General features: G+C 41.5%; 1 protein-coding gene across 1 annotated transcript in view; it reads left to right on the top strand.

Annotated features, from left to right (window-relative positions):
- The first annotated feature begins 1,137 nt into the window (after positions 1 to 1,137).
- LOC127568351 (zinc finger FYVE domain-containing protein 9-like) overlaps positions 1,138 to 6,000 on the top strand; it is a 101,591-nt gene continuing 96,728 nt past the window's right edge. Inside the window, exon 1 of the mRNA XM_052011992.1 lies at positions 1,138 to 1,428. The gene's annotated coding sequence lies outside the window, so the exon portion shown is untranslated. The remainder of the gene's footprint in view (positions 1,429 to 6,000) is intronic.

The raw sequence follows: 6,000 nt of genomic DNA, 5'->3' as shown, positions 1-6,000 counted from the left end.
AAGAAAGGGAAATCATGTTTAACTAATCAATTGGATTCCTCTGAGGACAATCCACTATCCAATTGTTCAGAAATCCTGATGTCTTGGTATCAGGCTCACTGGGACCCCATCCCCATACTCTTGTTAAACTCTGCCCTGTTCCCCGTGCTTCTTTTAAATTCTCTGGGACCCCCTTTTCGCCGCTCCCTTTAAATTCACTAGGGCTCTATTTCCAATGTTCCCTTTAATCTCAGTGGGGTTTGTATCCCATCCTCTCTTTAAACTCACTTGGTTCAATGAAAAAAAATCATTATACTAAACAACATCTTAAAAAAAGTGGTTTGGGGTATTAATGTCAGTAATATCCGATAGTTTGGAAGATCTGCCGGTCTGGCTTGGGAATTTGATGGTGCAGACTGGCAGATATTCTGGGCAATTGCATTTATTTCTCCACTCACCACTCTTTTAATTGATTTTTTTTATATGTTACACGGTATGATAAATTGTCCAGTTAAACAGATAGGTTGAAAGGGAGCGCAGGAAGCAGGGCCACGACGGGTGAGAAGGAAACGCGAGAGCCAGGGCCCCAATGAGTGACAGAGAGCACAGGAACCAAGACCCTGCCAGTGGTAGGGAGTATAGGAACTGGGGTCCTGGTGAGTGAAAAGTCGTTGTGGGAACCAGGGCCCCGATGAGTGGAAAGAGTACACAGCGAACGTTATCTGATACGCCAAATGACAAACCATTGGGATTTCTGAACAGTCAGATTATCTGAGTTTCACTGTACTTAGATCAGGCTTTTTTCATAGGGTTCTACTCAGGCGATTTGCCAACAAGGATAGAGCACTTGGAATTGGGGTGCATGGATTGGCAATTAACAGACAGAAAGCAAAGACTGGGAACAACTGCACCTAATTCTTATGCTAGGTGCAATGCTAGTGACATAAGCCAGCTTCAAGACCGCACTGTGATCAAATTCCTGGTCACTTTTTATTCTTTCATCAGAAGCGCTTTGTCCAGAAATACGGATTTGATTGGCTGTTCCCATTGCAGGTAAATTTTTAAACCAATTGGAGTTGGGGATTCTGGTCCCGACTTGTCATTGCTCCGTGGTGATTGATCCGAAGATTCCTACTGGTGGGATGTTGGGAGAGAGGAGGGGGTTTCTGGAGACGAGGGGCGGGGATTGGTCAGATTGGATGGCGCGGCTGCGATTGGCGGTTGGAGGGATTGTGCTCGTATTTTCCAAACGTCAAGCGCGTGATGGATGACTGTTGAGTTGGTGTCGACGGTGGAGCTGGAAACGCTGCAGATCCGAGGTATTAGGATGCAGAGCGAATAAAAGCAACGGTTAGCGTGTGGTCGGCGACGTCTTCGAGCCGCTTTGGAAGCGATGAACCTGTGCTTGGGCAGGAAAAAAGCGTTGGCAGCGACGTGACGGTTTTAACGGTAAGGGTTCAGTTGGCCTGCCTCCGGCCTGAGGGCTTTGTGGGGAATGCGGCTGCCGTGGACCAACGTCTGCGTGCGGCTGTTTGTGAAGTACATAGTCCGGTGGTTCGAGTAGGCCCGGGACGCCGCAGTGGAGAAATAATCCACTGTTTTCCTCGTATTACCGCGGAGTCTTGTTTTGGAGGGTGCGGTATCGAGTAAACCACGGATGTGTTTGTTACTAGTTCGGGATTAAACTACCCTTGACTGAACCGACCAGGCACAACAGATAAAACTAAACCAATCGTTTCTTTTGAAGGATGCAAGATGTGTCTTGGAGTTTTTAGCACAGCGGCTGCAAATGGACCACACATATCTGACTCTTTTTAATTGACGAACCTATCTGTAAATGCCATTTTCATGTGTAAAAGCTGCTGTGCCCCTTTTGAAGAAATGTAGGTTTAATTAGTATTTTCCAAGTACAAATTTGCTGAGCATTTTCCCCTCTCCTCAAATGTGTCGCAGAATCATGTTATAAGTTTTCTCATTATTCACCGTATAGTTCCTGCTGTAACTGGTAAACAACGCTGGAGATGAAGATTGCTTGAGGATTTTTGGGTCCAAAAGAAATTAAATCAGTGGTTTCAACGTGTATCTTTACCAGACTGAGTGAAAAATTCTCCCGGCAACTTTGCTTGAAAATTCTGGGATTTGGTTGTCTGAAGCATGAGGTTCTCTGCTTTAAAAACCGAATACAATGGACCCGAAAGCAAAAACATAGCAAACGTTTTTTTGTCAAATTTCATCTTCCGTTATAGCAATCTTGAACGTATTATTTGCCAAGATTGTTATTTTCTTTTCTCCTTGTTATCGCTGGAAAGAAACCAAACTGTTTGTAGTAATCGGTTTTGTTAACAAAACAGATTGTTGTTACTATGGTAGTTTTGGGGCAGTGTGGTGCGGCTAAAATTAATCGGACTACTTCGTAGAAAGAGTATACAAGTTGTTAGCGTATTTAAATTAACTTCACATGAACTAGATGGGTTAGGTTTAAAAACAAATGGATTACAAAATTCAAGTTTTTGACTTTGAGTAGGTATTTCAAAGCTATTGGCGACTGTTTGAAATTACAAAATAAATTGGATTGTTAGAAGGGAAATAAAGGTGGCCATACATGTTTTAAATGAATAAGGAATTTTCAGTTGTAACTTCGTTCCTTTGTAAGGACACTTCAAAAGTGCACTTTATTTTTGTAATGTTGGGAAATGCGCAGCCAATTTGTGCGCAGCCAGGTCCCCCTCATACAATGACTAGGTAATCTTCATTGGTGATACAAGTTGAGGGGTAAATATTGATCACATTACAGGTCCTCCCCAGTTTATGAATGGCCGAGTTGTGCAGCAGGTACACATGAGTGTTTAGGAGACTGGCAATATGGATTTGCCAGATGCTACGGGTATCTTCTGCCATTGGGAACTTGCTTTGTGGCCACATTTCCGATTTGCAAACTGTTCAGGTTACAAACCATTCACAGGAATGGAACCCTGCTGTAACCTGGGGAGGATCTAATTATGAAGTCTCTTGCTTCTCTTTGAACAATGTTGTGGGATATTTTGTGTCCAGTTTGGGGTTGCAGATGGGTTTTGGATTAACTTTCTTCAAGAGACACTAGACTGACAGCCTAGATTATATACTTCAGTTTCTGCACTGGGGCAAGGGGAAATGTTTAGGAAATAACAAATGCTTACTAAGTGATTTTTTTTTTAGACCATCTTGCATAAATCAATGCAATAAATGTCACTTTTGATTCCTCAAAGTTAATTTCAGCAAAATTTGCTGCATAGATAGGATAATGAAGTGGAATTTTTAAAAGAGTATCTGCATTAATGTCACACTAATGAGTCTTTGCCTATTTTTAGCAATAAAACTTTGTAATTAGTTTAGTACAATTAAGCGCAGGAATTCAATTTCAATGCAGGACCAAATGAATTGAATTAAATAGAAAGGAAAGTTCAGTTCTGCCATGAGTGCCTTGGGATAGCCAGCTGTACAATTATCTTGAATCCTCCTAGAATCTATTATTGGCCCTTCCTATATTACCCAAATACATAGATGTGTTGGTTTTGTTTTTGGATTCTTACATCAGTGATGGGAAAGTTATTGGAAGGGATCCTGAGGGACAAGATGGATTTGCATTTGGAAAGGGAAGGATTGATTTGGACTAATTGGTGTGGCTTTATGCATGGAAAATTGTGTCTTATGAATTGGATCGAAATTTTTTGAAGAGCTGACCAAGAACATTGACAAGGGCAGGGCGGTAGATGTTGTTTATATGGACTTTTGCAAGGCCTTTGACAAGGTCTTGCATGGTAGGCTGGTCTGGAAGATTAGAACACATGAGGTTCAGGGCGAGTTAGCACATTGGATACATAAAAAAAAATTTGCTTGGTAGTCGGAGGCTGAGGGTGGTAGTAGAGGGTTGTTTTTCAGATTGGAGGCCTGTGACCAGTGGTGTTGCAGGAACGGGTGGTGGGTCCTCTGTCATTATATTAATGGTTTGGATGAGAATATAGGTGGCATGATCAGTAAACTTGCAAATGACACCAAAATTGGTGGTATAGTGGGCAGTGAGGATGGTTGTCTGCAACAGGTTACGCATCAAGGTTATGGAAAAGATTATGAAGTGGACAAGGGAATGGCAGATGGAATTTAACTTGGATAAGTGCAAAGTGATGTATTGAGGGAAGTTAAACCAGCGCGAGATATACACAGTGGATTTCAGGGCCCTGGAGAATTCTGTAGAACAGAGAGAGAACAAGTACATAGTTTCCTGAAAGTGGCAACGCAGGTGGACGGGGTAGTGAGGAAGGTGTTTGTCATACTTGGCTTCATTGGCTGAGGCATTGAGTGCAAGAGTTGGGACGTTATGTTACAGTTGTACAAAATGTTGGTTGTGCCTTACTTATTATGTGCATTTCCAGTCACCACACTATAGGAAGCACGTGGTTAAGATAGAGAGGGTGCAGAAGGATCCATGAGAATGTCTGGATTAGAAAGTTTGAGTTATGAGAAATTAGATAGGCTAGGTTGGTTTTTCCTGGAACAAAGGAGGATGAAAGGTGATATATGATAGAGGTATATAAAATCATGAGGGGGAATAGATAAGATGGATGGTCACAATATTTTTTTCTGCAGGGTAGGGGAGTTTAAAACTAAAGAGCACAGATTTAAGGTATTGTTGAAAGATTTAAAGGGGATCTGAGGAGCAAGTTTTATTCATAAAGCATGGTGGGTAAATGGAATGAGCTGCCAGAAGAAGTGATAGAGGCAGGTTCATGGAGGGAAATGTTTAAAAGATAGTTGGGCAGGTTCATGGACGGAAAAGGTTGAGAGGGATATGGGACCAGCTCAGGAAGGTGGCATGGATAAGTTGGGCCGAAGGGCCTGTTTCCGTGCTGGTCTATTTTCCCTTTATCCTTGTCTAGCTATACTGCTGCTTCAACCTTTTCTGCTAGTGAAAATCCATTCCATGCTTTTCTCAGATCTGTGCTTGACTTTTCCTTGTTGTTTTCCTGGCTGTACTCCCATTATCCACTGCATGTAAATCGTAGCTTATCCTAAGTTGCACCATATCTTGCTCATCCAGCACCCTGGGATTGGTCCTTTGAAACTTCAAATTTTAAATGCTCATTGTTACATTCATGGCCTAACTACTTGCCATCTCTGTAATCTGCTCTAGATGTATACCACCTGCCATTTTTCCCCTCCCTATAAGAACATGGGAAAGAGGATCAAAAGTAGATAGGATCAAAAATAGATCATTTTTCCCCTTTAGCCACCTTTGCCATTCAACTAGATTATGCCTGGTCTTCTACCTCAGTGCCATTTTCCTGCTCTATGCCCATATCCTTTAATTCCTCAAAATCTTGATCTCAGTTTTGAATGACTAAATTCTACAGCCCTCCAGGATACAGAATTCTAGATTCACTATCCTTTGAATGAAAGAATTTCTGCTCATTTCTATCCTAAATGACCTAACCTTTATTGTGATCTGTAGTAGTTGAAAGGAAGCATCTTCTTCGTATCTACTCTGTCAAGCTCTCTAAGAACTCTCCATCTTTAAAAGACGTCACCACTTGTTTTCAGAATTCAAGGGAATAGAGGATTAGACCTCTTCATTGACATGTGTGCTATCCCAGGAACTAGTTTGGTGAATCCTTGCTGCACTCCCTCCCTTGGTAAGAATATATTTTATTTTACATCAGGAGAGCAAAATTGCACACAATACTCCAAGTGTAGTCTTGCCAACGCCCTATTTAATTGTAGTAAATTACATCATGGTACCATCAGAAACTGTGTTTTTGAACCTGTCCATTCTTAATCTGCTGTCAGATCAATTTGTCAGCCTTCCTAATATTTACTCTTTGATGTACTCATTTTGCACCAACTAAACTGCTTTGGAAAGATTTTCCCTGTTAATTGGCACTGTGGAATACAATGTTAATACATTTGATAATATGCTGGAATACTACATTTTAGTCTGCAAAGGTGCTTTACCAGTAGTTGGATCATTCATGTCAAAATGGATTGCAA

This window comes from Pristis pectinata, chromosome 3 (genome assembly GCF_009764475.1).
Source record: "Pristis pectinata isolate sPriPec2 chromosome 3, sPriPec2.1.pri, whole genome shotgun sequence".
Taxonomy (NCBI): domain Eukaryota; kingdom Metazoa; phylum Chordata; class Chondrichthyes; order Rhinopristiformes; family Pristidae; genus Pristis; species Pristis pectinata.
Note: the sequence above shows the minus strand (reverse complement) of the source record. Positions and strands in the feature narration are given on the sequence as shown.